The 15,720-nt window shown below is 36.2% G+C and overlaps 1 protein-coding gene across 4 annotated transcripts in view; it reads right to left on the reverse strand.

The window, feature by feature from the left end:
• HIVEP2 (HIVEP zinc finger 2) overlaps nt 1-15,720 on the reverse strand; it is a 180,107-nt gene that overhangs the window by 148,892 nt on the left and 15,495 nt on the right. Inside the window, exon 2 of one of the 4 annotated variants that reach the window (XM_070733642.1) lies at nt 7,920-8,005. The exons of 2 other annotated variants lie outside the window; for them this stretch is intronic. The gene's annotated coding sequence lies outside the window, so the exon portion shown is untranslated. Of the gene's footprint in view, nt 1-5,250; nt 5,272-7,919; nt 8,006-15,720 lie in introns of those variants that run through there. One more of the 4 variants, XM_070733645.1, reaches the window with a different exon arrangement.

Genomic DNA, 15,720 nt, shown 5'->3' on the forward strand with positions numbered 1-15,720 from the left:
CTTCTATGTTTTGATGTGCAGATACATATTTTTATGAAGATCCAAATCCACATTAAGACAATCTTACAGCTTTGTCTTCTGTTGTACATGTAAACATTTGGGGGGGAAAGCAACAGATAAAGAAAAAAATACTTTTAAATACAGAACCATAATCAATGCCATCCCTAAACAATAGATTGCTATGTATTTAGATCCAAAAAACAGTTAATGTTTATTATATAAATAGGACAACCACTACTTTTTTATGTTCTTGATGGTATGTATGTATGTATGTATGTATGTATGTATGTATATATGCATGCATGTATGTATGTATACTAAGAAAAGTAAGAAAAAGAATATAAGATAAAAATAATATACAGTATATATATAATGAAGTGCACCATAATTTTTCCATAAAGGTATAGAATTCCTATATATAGCAAAAGGATGGTGCTCTTTTAAAATACCTACAAGACCTACAAAGGTCAAACAGGTCCAACACTACACACAATTCAGAACAGCTAAAAGTCAAAGAATCTCATACAAAACACAAAGAAAAAGAATCATTTGCCCTTAGAATGGCAATGGAATATCAAATATGCCCAAAAAGATTGCATAGAAGACTTCATTGTACAACAGTACACAGTAATAAAACTACCTGGGCTGTATCTGTTCAGATTCATTACTCTACCACCACACTTTTAATCACAAAATATAGTAAGCTGTAGTACAAATAAGCCTGTGCTGAATGTTAAGCTTTTGGTAATTATCTCTTGTTGATCTATGTCATTGGAAGAACTGTATTAAACCATCTTGGCATAGATCTGGCAGAGGAAAAACACCATCTGCTTGTCACAGCAAAATATGAATCTTGAACCTTATAAAATAGTATCCAAACAACCCTGACTAATATTAAAAGTAGTTATAATCCACTAGAACTGCAGTCTATTTAGAAAGGGAAAACCAGATTTCCATCATGCATGGATTTAGTACATCCAGATTCAGAAAAGATTCCTGTAATGCGCTGACTGGCCTTTGAAGCAAATTCTGCAATTTAAACTGGTAAAGAAGGTGTGCATTCAAATATTTATTCAGGCTAAATGGTTGAAACATGTGTACTGAATACTAAAAAGCCTTTTAAAAATTATAGTCTTCCTTGGATTACAAGATTTTTAGGCTAAAACCGCAGTACAGCAGTACACCAGCTTTGAAAGAATTGAATCAGCTCAACCAATCCAGTTAGCTAGACATTAAACTGAAAGTCCCCACCAATACCTGGCATGAGTTATATGAGGTATTGGGAGATAAGAAACCTCTTTGCTGTAATGCCACTTTGAAGAATGTGCTCCCCAAGAAATACGGGTAGCTCCCACTTAGTTCATGTTCACACTTCAGAAATTATTTAAAACAATTATATTTCAATGAGCCTTTGGCACCATTGAAAATACTTATTTTTGTTTTTGTTACTGATTGCTTTTCCTTTCTCATGTTTTCTTGATATGTATTTTTTATTCTATGTCACCCAGAACTTTTAGAACTGAAGGTTTTGAGGTTCTATCAAATAAATAAATAAAACCCATTTGCTATCACAAGTAAAACCACACCTTTTTGGAGTTGTAATTTTAGTCTGTAACAATATCACTCTGGGGGAATAGCCTATAACCCAAGATCAGAATATCCCCCATCTTGTTAAATTTTAGGAGTGTCACTAAAACCTGGCTTTTTAAGAAGGTATTAGGAGGAATCTAGTACAGGTTAAACCTCCCCTCACCCTTGGCTATGGTTGGATGTTTTGTCCTCTGGGTTTATTTAGGACAGTGGTTCCCAATGTGGGGCCATGCCCCACAGCAGGGCGACTTGATTTTTAATGGGGGCAATTTGAACCTTGTTTAAACCAAGTAAATATCCTTTTAGGTTTCCTCTGCGTGAGTACGAGTTCAATTTTTAAGTAGTAGGAATTATATGTCACGGAGGGGGGAGCATCAGGATTTTAGAGATGCTTAGGTGAGGCATGGCCCAAAAAAGGTTGGGAACCACTGGTTTACTAGCTTTAGTATTATTATTGTTTCTTTTTTTTAATTATATCATTTTTGTATTTTAAGTTTTATTTTAGGAAGACAATGTAATCCACTCAGAATCCTGTTGGATTACACTGGCATGAGGAAGGGAGGGAGGGAGGGAGGGAGGGAGGGAGGGAGGGAGGGAGGGAGGGAGGAAGGAAGGAAGGAAGGAAGGAAGGAAGGAAGGAAGGAAGGAAGGAAGGAAGGAAGGAAGGAAGGAAGGAAGGAAGGAAGGAAGGAAGGAAGGAAGGAAGGAAAAAACCATGTGTTAATTTAGCCACAGCATAACAATTACACCAATAAGAGTGTAGAAATAGACCCATGTTAGTTTATGGTGACAGAGAATCAGAGCAAGTTTATTTTTTTAATTTTTAAATAATTTTTATTGAGTTTAAAACAAACCAACATACAAAATACAAATACAAAGCACAAAATATACATATACTGTATACAGCACCAACATATAAAGAAGAAAATTACACAACATAACCTTCAGTGCCAACCTTCAGTCTTGAAAGACTGGTATCATGCTCTGGAAAGAATCCCTAGAACAGCATCTAGTGTGGCTAAAAAGGCCAATCCAAGAGTGGCAATCCCTTCCAAATAGAGGGTAGATCCATTCTGTCCCCTGCCTGGCCCCCAGATTTCGCTGGTTCCAGGACTGCCTCTTTGCCTCAGCCTGCCGAACAAGTGTCTCCTTGAAATGGAGAAGGCCATGCTGCATCTTTAGCCTCCAAGCTTGGCAATTAGAGGTCAAGGTTTCCCAACTGTTAATGTCCATTCCCAAGGGCTTTAAATCACTCTTACAGATATCCGTATATCGCAGCTGTGGTCTCTCTCTCTGGGGCGCATTTATTGATTGATTGATTGATTGATTGATTGGATTTATATGCCGCCCCTCTCTGGAGACTCAGTTTACCATACAGGAGATCTTTCAGAATCTGCCCATAATGCATTCTCACAATATGCCCAATCCAGCAAAGACGTTTCTGTTTCAATAGTACAGTATATACATGCTGGAAATTTCAACACGTTTTAAGACTGTGCTATTTGGAACTTTGTCATGCCAGGTGATGCCAAGGATACTTCAGAGACAGAGACTATGGAAGGTATTCAATTTTCTCTCTTGTCGTGCATAAAGAAACCAAGACTCCTGAGTGTGCTCAGGACACGGGCTCTATAAACCTGGATCTTTGTATGTTCTGTCAGCTTCTGGTTAAGCCATACTCTCTTTCTAGTCTAGAGAATGTGGTGGCTGCTTTACCAATATGTTTATTCAGCTCAGTAGCTAGAGAGAGAGTGTCGGCGATGGTTGAGCCAAAGTCACGGATGACTTCCAATTCTTGTGCAAATATTGTAATATGGGAAGGTGAATCCCAACCCATGAACTGCATTTTTTTTCAGGCTGATTGTTAATCCAAAATCTTTGCAGGCCTTGCTAAAACAGTCAATGAGTTTTGAAGGTCTTCAACAGAATGAGCAGTAATGGCAGCATTGTCAGCGAAGAGGAAATCCCGTAAGCATTTCAGCTGGGCTTTAGACTTTGCTCTCAATCTAGACAGCTTAAAGATTCTTTTGTCTGATCTGGTCCTGAGATAGACTCCCTCTGTTACAATTCCAAAAGCATACTTCAACATGACTTTGTCGAGGAATGCAATAAGATTAGTCTGGCATGATCTGTTTTTGATAAACCCATGTTGGCTTTTGGTTATTACTTTGTTTGCTTCTAGATGTTCACTGGTCCGTTGCTTGATTATGTTTTCCAGAATCTTCCCTGGTGTTGAGGTCAGGTCTGTAGTTTCCTGGATTAATTTTTTTCCCTTTTTTGAAGATGCAAACTACAGGTGAAACTCAAAAAATTAGAATATCATGCAAGTGTTCATTTATTTCAGTAATGTAACTTTAAAAGGTGAAACTTAATATATGAGAGTTACTCATAACATGCAAGGCAACATAGTTCAAGCTGTAATTTGTCATAATTGTGATGATTATGGGGTACAGCTCATGAAAACCCCAAATCCCCATCTCAGAAAATTAGAATATTACATGCTATCAATAAAAAAGGATTTTACATAGAACAATATCAGGCCTCTGAAAACTATAAGCATGCTTATGTACTCAGTACTTCATTTGGGTCCCTTTGTAGCAATTACTGCCTCTGCGGTGTGGCATGGATGCATGATTATAGTTTTAAAAATTAAGAAATGATTAGAAAAGGAAGTAGGTGAGACCAATGACCTTTGGAAGGCTTCAACCATAGCTTGAACATGATGGCTATTTCTTTGTCTCTCAGGGTTCTAAAGCCACCAAAGCTTGACATCTTATGGTCTCCTCATGTCTGATATATTTGTAGCCGTCTGATATATTTGCGACTGAAATCAAGTCCTCTCCTTATCTACAGTATTTGGCTCCACTTTTCACAGCTGTCTTCAATTTGTCATTTTGTCTCTGGAGGTCCACAAAGAGTAGGAGTAGGAGTAGAGTAGAACACAACACAACACAATACAATCAAGGGTCAAGAGAAGGCAAGAGACAAGAGAAATACAGTAGTCCCTCGCTATACCACGCTTCACCTACTGCGGCTTCACTTCATCGCGGGTTTTCAAGAAATATTAATGAGAAAAATCATTTGCGGATCTTCGCTGGTTCGCGGGTTTCTGAGGAAGTCGATTGGCAGATTTAAACAGCCCGCGGAACTCGATCGGCAGGTTTTTCAAAAAATATATATCTAAAATTGTAAATACTGTATTTAAATACTGTATCTAAAATAAATACTGTGTGGGAAGGGTTTATAAACACTTAAAACGATGAAAACTTACCAAACAATTACAATATAAATACTTAAATAAGTACTATCAGTCGATAAATTCCCCATCGCGGATTTCACCTATCACGGCCGGGTCTGGAACATAACACCAGCGATAGGTGAGGTCTTACTGTATTCCTATTGGTCTAGTAGTTCAGACACCAGGCTAGAAAGCCAAAGACTGTTAGTTCTAGTCCTGCCTTATCCATGAAAACCAGATGGGTGGTTTTGGGCTAGTTACTCTCTCTCAGCCCAACTAACCTCACAGAATTGTCATTCTGAGGAAATAGGAGGAAAAAGGTGTTAGATACATTCACTACTTTGAGTTAATCACAAATAATAAAAATGGGGTATGGGTTTTTAAAAAATAAATCAAAAATCAAAATAAAATAACAGTGTTACCCGGAAGAAGTTATTGTCTTTTATCCTCTTAATATCTTCAATGAGCTCCAATTAGTGGTTTTCGGTTTGCAACAGTAATTTCTAATGAAGATAAATTATATGTGTGTTTTGGGTGAAGAGAATGTGGGTATGTTTATAAAGCGATATAATCTAACTGCAGGAGAAGATAAAGCAAACTCTTTTATGAACTTAAACAGGATTTGGATAAAGCCTTCAGGGACCAGCAAAATGTGGCTTACCGCAGAACTTCTTTCCTGCCACACCCAGCTGCCAAGAGCAAGGGTGCTCTGTGCCAGCAAAATGGTTGTGGTGGCACTACTATGTTTTTTCCCTGCATTTGGGTTCTCTAAAAACAAGTTGATGCAAACTTATTTACTCCACAATTTAGGGGCTTTCATTTTTTAACTACAGAACAGATTTCAAAACAAAAGCTAAAACATCTTGTAGTAAAATGACTCTCTCTTATATTGAGCTTACAATATTTATTTACATTTTCACTCCAGGAAAAAAAATGAGAAAACCACACAAATTGAGAAAGATAATCACTATCCTTGTCCTAGAAGCTGTCATAGATTCAACAATAAGCTAAGCAGTGATAATATTAGAACAATTCAGGTCATTTTCACTGAAAATAGCCAAATGATATATTTCAAATAACAGAAAACCTATAGAAAAATCAGTTTTATAGCTGTGATATTTGAAGGGGTGTAGAGGGGGAGATAAAATCATTTGTATGTGCACTAATAAACATTTTGAGTTTATCCTTTGTCTCTTACTATAGAACAAAAGCAACAACAGAAGATTCTTCTGAACTATATAAACTGTGCATTTTAAGAGAGAACTGCATTTAAGCAAACATGTTACAGTTTAGTTCTTAGATGAAAACCGTAGCAGGAAGGTGCATGTCAGTATGAGATGTAAGCCAAGTCAAAAATTCTTCCAAATTGAAGAGCCCATAGCTTCTTACCAACAGACTTTATTTATTGGATTTATTGGATTTCCAGGCTGCCCTCTCTAGCGGACTCAGGGCGGCTTACAAAGTCAATATAAAACAATACAAAATATAAAAAACCCAATAAAAAATATAAAAACCCTAACAATTAAGAACCATACATATAAATCCAATCATAATTCTTCACTCATACTGTCAGCTAGAGCAAGGTGGCAGCGCTTAACGCCCCCATGCCTGCTGGACAACATGTGTTTTTAGAGTCTTACCAAAAGCAAGGAGGGTGGGGGTAGTACAAATCTCTGGGGGGAGTTGATTCCAAAGGCCGGAGCTGCCACAGAGGTCTTCCCCTAGGCCCCACCGCCAAGCAACATTGCTTGGCTGACGGGACCTGGAGAAGGCCGATTCTGTGGGCTCTAACCAGCCGCTGGGATACATGAGGCAGGCGGTCCCATAAGTAATCTGGTCCTTGCCTTGTAGGGCTTTATAGGTAATAACCAACACTTTAAATTGTGTTTGGAGACCAATCAGTAGCTAATGCAGCTCGCGGAGTGATGGTGACACATGGATATACCTTGCAAGGCCCATGATGACCCGTGCAGCTGCAATTTGGACTAACTGCAGTCTCTAAATGTTCTTTAAAGGTAGCCCCATGTAGAGCATTCCAGTAATCGAGCCGCGAGGTGATGAAGGCGTGAGTGACTGTGAGAAGAGACTCTCTGTCTCTTCTAGGGCCGCAACTGGTGCACGAGACGGGCCCGTGCAATCTCCCTCCTTGCCACAGCTGAGGTTGTTCTAAGCTCAGCTGTGGATCAAGGAGGACTCCCAAAGTTGCGGACCCTCTCTAAGAGGGATAAAGATTCTTCCCCCAGGGTGATGGAAGAACAGATGGAATTATCCCTGGGAAGCAAAACCCACTGCCACTCCATCTTGTTGGGGTTGAGCTTGAGCCTGTTAACTCCCATCCAGACCCTCACAGCCTCCAGGCATATTACCTCCACTGCGTCACTGACTTGACACAGAGTGGAGATGTGCAACTGGGTGTCATCTGTGTACTGTTGGTAACTCACCCTGTGTCATTGGATGATCTCACCCAGCAGTTTCATGTAGATATTAAACAGCAGGGGGTTGGCCCTGAGACACCCCATAAAGGAGGGGCCTTGGAGCTGACGTCTGAGCCCCTAACACCAACTGCAACCAACCAGAGAGGTAGGAGGAGAACCACCATAAACGATGCCTCCCACTCCCAACCCCTCCAGTCGGTACAGAAGGATACCATGATCGATGGTATCGAAAGCCCCTGAGAGGTCAAAGAACACCAAGATAAAGGAATAACCCCTATCCTGGGCCGCTAGAAATCATCCAAAACAGTTTCAGTGCTTTAACCAGGCCTGAAACCAGACTGATGAGAGTCAAGATAATCTAATATTTGACATAATAGTTAGCAGAAGGCTTTTCTTCAGAGACCACTCTACCAATAGAAAATGGATTATTTTACAACCCCTAAAAAAAAAAATATTTTCCACCCTTTAGTCAAGTAAGTGCGCTTTCTCCTGCGAAAACACCACACTCCAAAATGTAAAACAAAGAAATAAATTTCATTTCTATTTAAAGTTCAGTATAGTTGATAAGATTATTCTTCAGACATATTTTAATTTTCTATCTTACTAAAAATTATTATTTATTTGTATAGTTATCCATTTTAGAAAAAGTGACTTACAATTTAATGCCAGCTTCTTTAACTCTGGGGAATATTCCAAAGATTCCAGGAAAGTATATCAGCCTGGGATCTGAGGCTGCACATTTCTAAATTATGTTAGAAATAAGGAAAAAAATAAATGTCCTTGTATGGATATTATAACATGTCATGCATTTATCTTTTAATCCCCAATGTGAGTCTATGTTTTTCAATTTAATATAATTACAGAAGATCACTATTCTGTATTTGGTCTACATCCCTGAGCTTCTATATACTAAATTAGAACCTTGGTTTTTCATTCAAGGTCTTAAATCTTAAATATCCTAGGCAGAATAAAATAGTCATCTACAGGTCTATAGCTTAGAATTTAACCAATTAGTAATTGGTAAAAACAACACTAAACATTCAACAATTATTTGCTTTGCTTTTAGAAAATGGTAACAAAAATTTTAATTTTCTGCTTGGAATTCTGTTTGTTTACTGTAAACAGCCTTCAATATAGGGAGGTCTATTCAAAATATATGTGAATAAATAATTAATAGACAAAAGGTCTCTCTGAATTTTCTATTCTGACGATAGCTCTTAATCCTTATCAAATGGCAGCTACAGAAATTCCAGCAGACTTTTTGGAACAGAGTGCACAATACATAATTAATTTATTAGGGAACTAATTGCTATAGGATGTGTGAAGGTCACAGGTCTAAATGGGTTTAATAAGGATTAAACAGATTCATATATACTGTCAAACTATGATTGTTATTGATGATGTTTATCTGCAGTCTCCAGATTCACAGGCAGTATGCATCAAATGGCGGAAGATAGATATGATGACCCAAGAAAATTACTACTTTATGTTCTGTATGTAGACTTCTCTGAAATACTGTATATCATAAACCATCATGAAAAGCAAAATACCAGAATAGAGATTTGCATACCATACAAAGAATTCAATAGGAATTTATAAAATTGTGCACAAGAATAAATACACTTAATAAGTGCTGAAACTACCGTAAGCAAGTTAGTTCCTATTTCTTTCTTGAAATACTTTTAAAATGCAAATATGGAGAGTCTGTATTTGAGAAAATATTTTTTGCCAGAAACTGCCCAGATTGTCTCCCATATATTCAGGGTGTTTATTAGTGATGTCTATCAACCAGAACTTTTTTACTTTCCTCTCATTTTATCCTTAAAAGATGAAGCAGTGGAGAAAACTAAGAAGAACATTATTATGAAAAGTCATAATTATTCTTTTTTTCCATACTCCAAAATAATAAAAATCTGTTAAAGGCAGGGTGATTGCTCCAGAAAAACCCGATCTGGAACTACACTGGGAAACTAAAACGTTTCCAATATCTGCTTTTCCAAGTTTCTGCACTTGTGCAATTTTTGTTTCCACTGAAAATAGAGCAATGAAAATAAATCTCATCTATGATTACGGATTCAAACATTATCTTTAACTGCTGGTAGCATAGTTTCTATTATGTTTCATTGTTTTTCCTTGAGTTGATGAACAAGCACATTTGTTTGAACAATTCCAAAAAAAAGGCTACCTACAGACTCAACTCTTTCCTGAAGGCCAAGTGATTATGATACCAATAGTTAGAATCAGGCTTGTAAATGGTTTGAAATTATTGTCACCTGTGAAACACAACCTCTGACCAAAAATGAATCATTTCAGATAAGTGTGGCATCTTTTGTCGGAATCAAAAGGATAAAATCAGTCAGCATTGCAAATGTTCAATATAATATGCCATCTGTTCTGAGTAGAAAGCACATTAGAGTAAACGTAGAGGATACACTATGAAAACCTACTGCCAGAAAACCAAAACTGGATAGAGTAAAACTCTGGAATCTAGCACAATTATAGCAAATTACCAGAATCAACATAATTACTAGTAAGAATTTTTACTAGTTTCTTTTCTTGATACAATAAAACAAAATTCACACTGCCACTTCATGAGGGAATCTTCTTGAAAACAATGGAAGCAAATGCCATATTAATTCTCAATAACTTCCACTGAGGTTTCTGTACAGAATAGTTTTAATTTCATATAAAATTATATCCCTTACACAACTGCATTAGGAACTGGTGTCAGCCCTGGAAGCCATATTTTTATTGGAGCTTTAGGACTGCCTAGGAAAATGGTAGGAGGGATTGCACAGAGTTTAGGAGGATTAGCCATGACATTACTTTTATTAATTTATTATTTATTAATTGGAATTATATGCCGCCCCTCTCCGAGGACTTTCTCTGGAGTCAAGAGCATTCGGCCTGCACCTTGATGGGAGTGACTTGGGAATGGGACAGTAAATTGATTGGACCATGTGATGGATTTGTGGGTGCAGGGGATGGATCTTTGACTTTCTTTGGGTGGGGAAAACCCAGAACTCTCAGATCCAGATTTTCCCAGATGTCCAATATGACATCTCTAATAAAATGGAACTTTGAGGAACTTCAAACCTTGGAGTCTTCTTTGGTTACTTGGAACCCTGACAACTGGCTGATCCTACTGATACCAGCTACTGAAATACTGTTTCAGTATTTTTACTATTTACTGATTAAGTATAAATAATATAAATAATATATATTATTAGAATATGATTGAATGCATTATACTACTAAAGAAATGTTTCAATTTTTAGCATATCTAGAGGATTCCTGAAGAAGATAAGATCATAACTGTGGAAGTAAATCCTTTACTAATAATCCAGTGAGCTCCACAATTTGCAATTACAGTAGTCCCTCGCTATACTGCGCTTCACCTACTGCGGCTTCACTTCATCGCGGGTTTCTGAGGAAGTCGATCGGCAGATTTAAACAGCCCGCTGAACTCGATCGGCAGGTTTTTCAAAAAAATAAATAAAATCTAAAATTGTAAATACTGTATTTAAATACTGTATCTAAAATAAATACTGTGTGGGAAGGGTTTATAAACACTTAAAACAATGAAAACTTACCAAACAATTACAATATAAATACTTAAATAAGTACTATCAGTCGATAAATTCCCCATCGCGGATTTCACCTATCGCGGCCAGGTCTGGAACATAACACCAGCGATAGGTGAGGGACTACTGTACTACATAGTATACAGATATTTCTACCTGTGTAATAAGGCACATGCTAAAAAAATGTTCACAAATTCAGTACAGGTCCTACAGGGTTAAGATCCTTATCAGATAATCAGGTTACTCAATACTGTGTTTTGTTAACTTACATCTTTTGCCCAAGGTTATAATATTCTCATGTTTTCTATAGTATTTCCTTCTAGCACAAGCTGAATAAATCACCTGTTCTTACTTCCAATTAACTCTGTACTGGTTAGGTTTGTATTTTGTGCTAAATCCTGGTATATTTTAACCATGATTAATTGACCAAGGCACACTGACTAGGTTAATGTGTCTTCCAACATACGTCAATGGGAAAACTGCTGGATTGTTTTTTTAGGATGAAATTGAAAACTTGTTATTAACTTTGCTATCAAGGGCAAGGTGCCTTGGTTCAGAGGCTAAACATATATTTTAAAAATTAGAAGTAGAATATATGAGATTTACAGCAACTATGACAGCAATCAGACAGCAATCAGAACAGTCATGTCTCAATCCATGTTTCTCTTGCTCATATTCCAAATTTCCTAGTGTTGTTGAATGGCTTACAAGTTTAACATATTTCTTCAGTAAAAATATAATTTCCTAGTATTTCATGAAGATAAAAGTTTTCTCTTTCTAGAGGAAAAGCTAAATAAAGTGTTTTCCTTGTCATCCAAAGAGATATAACTTAACACTTTTCAAAAGTCTGTTGAACAGACTTTGCCTAGGTAGCAGAATTGCAATTAGAATTATCATGTTACTAAGGTGTGAATACTGGCATTTAACACACAAACATACACCTTTAATGAAGACACAGAATAAATCTGTGCCTTTTGTATGGACTCCCATACATATTTTTAATTCTTCCATACAGCTCACAAGCTACTGTGGTGCCATCTATTGAAGAAATATTTATCTAGCAAACCATGTCTATTATTAAATAATAATTCATTAAATTATTGGATGCCATCTGACTCTCAACAATTCTAGGCAAAGTATGTGACAAAAGTGAGTATATTCCCTCACCTTTTGTAAATATTTAAGTATAATGTGACAACACTGAAGAAATGACACTTGGCTACAATGTAAAGTAGCGAGTATAAAGCTTGTAAAACAGGGTAAATATGCTGTCCCCTCAAATCAACGCAACACACAGCCATTAATGCTTACACTGCTGGCAAAACCAACTGCTAGCACACCATAACTATTACAGATTTAGCTTCACAATTATCTCTAATTTATATTAATTATTAGAGACAGACAAGACAGACAGGATAATCAGAATGCAAAAAAAAAACCAATTACTGCCAACCTGCCTTCTATTGAGGACCTGTATATTGCACGGGTCAAAAAGAGGGTTGTGAAAGTATTTACTGACTCCTCACATCCTAGACATAAATTATTTCAACTCCTACTCTCAAAACGATGCTATACAGCACTGAATACAAGGCAGCTAGACACAAGAACAGTTTTTACCCAAATACCATCACTATTCTAAACAAATAATTCCCTCACAATTGTCAAATTATGTCAAATTATTCACTAAGTCTGCATTACTGTGAGTTTTCATTGTTCCTATCATCCATCTCCTCCCACTTATGACTGTAACTTGATGCTTGTATCCTTACAATTTATATTAATATTGTTTCCTGATTGCTTATCTGTACCCTATACCTAATGATTCTTGACAAATGTATCTTTTCTTTTATATACACTGAGAGCATATGCACCAAAGACAAATTCCTTGTGTGCCCAATCACACTTGGCCAATAAATAATTCTACTCTATTCTACTCTATTAACAATGGCTTCTTTAAATTCTGGTTACAACTTTTTTAAATGAAACTCAGATATTTTCCAGCTCCATTTATATATTTTAATTTCCAAAGCCAATATTTTGTTTTCCTGTTACGTGCAAATATGGTTGATTTGGAGGTATGTTTAGTAGACTTCTCTTGCTGAAATATCCAACCTCTTTTAAGCTTTAATTTCTTTCTTGAGTATGGAACATTGGAATATATGGATATATAGTCAAATCCATTCTTCCTTCCACATACATAGTATATTCTGGCCAATAGGCTGCCAAATCTTAAAGTACAATAAAGCCACTTTGCGTTTAACATTTGGCAAAATGTTCTTTTCTTCAAATATTCACCTTTTTTCTCCAAATATATTTTACAATTTTAAAAGATTTTTCCATTCATCAGTCCAAAGTTCTTTGCTTCAAAATACTTCAAAATTTTCCACTCCATAATTTAGTTTAGACCATTATTTTTGTGATGCAGCTGGAAAAAAAATTCCATCTGGCAACTGCCCCATTCAAATCATTATTATATAAGCAACACTGCACTATGCATCTGTGGTCAACTACTTATTTTTTATTTTTTTTCTCCAGCATAAAATAAAAAAAACAATATATAGTTTCCAACACAAAAACAAGCTTATTATCAAACATATCCATATTAAAATAAGCATAGAAAGGCAAAAAGAAACATTTGAAAGCTGTTATTACTATCAAAGTAGGTGTTACAAACTTCTCAGTAAAAAAGTGTCATCTACCATATTCGATGTTTTCTTATTTCAAACCTTAAAAAATCTGCATATAAATAGTAAACACCTCTTGAAATTTGTTTATTAGATATTATGCCAGATTCTGTTATTATATTTAAACTTCTGCATTATCTCTATATTCAGATACAACTGTTTTTTTTCCCAAATAGGGAATATGCCACAGTCTGATTTTAAAAATAAATGTGCTTATTATTTTTGAAACTTCTAATTTGTTCAAAAAAAAATTCTGTGAAAGAGTATATGTAATCTCTAGCAGCCCCTAACTGAAGAGTTAATTATAAGCCAATAGGTATATGCAAAAAGCTTGGAGAAAAAAACTATATGAGAAAAGAAGCTGCTTGCACCTTAATATGTCTAGTACACACTGCTTTGCCATTTCAGCATGCCATGGCAAAGTACCAATTCTCCATTCTGCATTACTTCAGAGGATTCCGTAATTCTCAGGAATGGCTTTGGAGAGAGAGAGCTGCTTTAAGAAGTAGCAAGTGACATCAAACAAACCAACAAACCGCTGTGCAAGTTCAGGTTTTTTTAAATAAAACTCTTATATACACAAGACCTAGAGTACCCAATCTGCTGCAAAACACTTGTCAATCCCCCTATCCACACACCTAAAAAGAAAAGGAAGTAGTTGGGAAGAGAGATGCACCTGAAATAGAAACAACCATAAGAACAAGCAGCTCCTGCTATGAAAAGTAGCTCAAGATTACAGAAGAAAAAATGTTTTCACTCTGCATAATTTCCCAAGATTTTAGAAGATAATACTTAAATCTTCAGGGCATATTTAAAGGAAAAAATATCACTATTTACAAATTTCTTTCAAGACCGTAACTCTAAATGTGTTCCCGGCAACAGCCTAAAACATATGGGAGGCTTCTGTGCTTCAGCACACATACTTGTAAATAATCCCAGTGTCTATTTATTCCTCCTGTGGATTGCCATCCACAATCCACTTCGTCGACAGTGTCATGTGATGCAAATTGTCCTCCACTGATATATAGCCTGCCTTACTATCAACCAGGATCAAGTGACAAACTGCAGATATTGTAAAGCAAAACTGTGCTGAACAAAATTAAACAGAAATTCTTTATTTTTATTTCTGTGTGTTTATCCCTCGTGTTTACATAGCCGCTCATCTCACAGAACATGATTCTGGCAGTGTAGAATAAAAAATGAAACTGTTAACAAGTTAGAAATATCAAAATTATGATTAAAAGGCAAGAAGAGGATAACACCTCAGCAACTCCCCATTCCCTTGAGACTCCAAACTCTGATGACATAATCACGTTTTGAGAGACTTACAAAAAATTAACAGGGATAAGAGCCAACTTTAGGGAAATGTTGTTCCATAAGGTGGGTGCTTCTCACCAAATGCTTTAGCAGACAGAACCGATGGGGTGGACAGGTATAATCAGGAAGGGATAGCCCCTCAAAAAAGCCAACCCTATGTCATGAAGTGTTTTTAAAAGTCAAAACAAAAACACATAAATTTAAGGTATGAGCTAAACTCAATCTTATTCAACATAATATTGCATAATATTTCACACAAGATAAGTAGCTTTTAAAAAAAAAAATCCTTCAATCAAATTCTTTAAAAAAAATTCAATTCTTTAAGCTGCACTTAATTTCATATTCTAATAAATTGCTTTCAGTAGGCTGGTTGCAAAGGATGGGCGCAGCCTGAAATATTATAGTAGCTTACCATTCATTCCAACTGAATACAGAATTAAAGAATAGGTAAACTTGTTCCTAATTCTCATGAGAAGTAGGTGAGAACTAGTAATTTGTAACTGTTCAGCCGTTAGGCTGAAACAGTTAGACCAATTTTGCATATTCACCATGTAAAAAAAAGGAACATTTATCCACCACACATTACCACAGACAGCTAAAGTCAACACTTACAATGCTCCAAAGCAATTCATATGGTGGGTTAGGATCACACCAAGTGAATAACAAATAATATTTTTACAGGCTTTCATGTCTAAGCCACGTTTTTGTTGATACACTGGTTCCTCTGAACATTGGGATAACTCCATTTATTTCCTGCTCAAAACTATTAAAATCATTGTGGAGGCTTTTGCCCAACTCTTTTGTTGACTGTGCACTGAAATAAATAATTAGTTATATCTGCTCCAATTTGTTGGGCTAATTTAGAAGAGATA

Source organism: Erythrolamprus reginae, chromosome 1 (assembly GCF_031021105.1).
Source record: "Erythrolamprus reginae isolate rEryReg1 chromosome 1, rEryReg1.hap1, whole genome shotgun sequence".
In the NCBI taxonomy this organism is placed as follows: domain Eukaryota; kingdom Metazoa; phylum Chordata; class Lepidosauria; order Squamata; family Dipsadidae; genus Erythrolamprus; species Erythrolamprus reginae.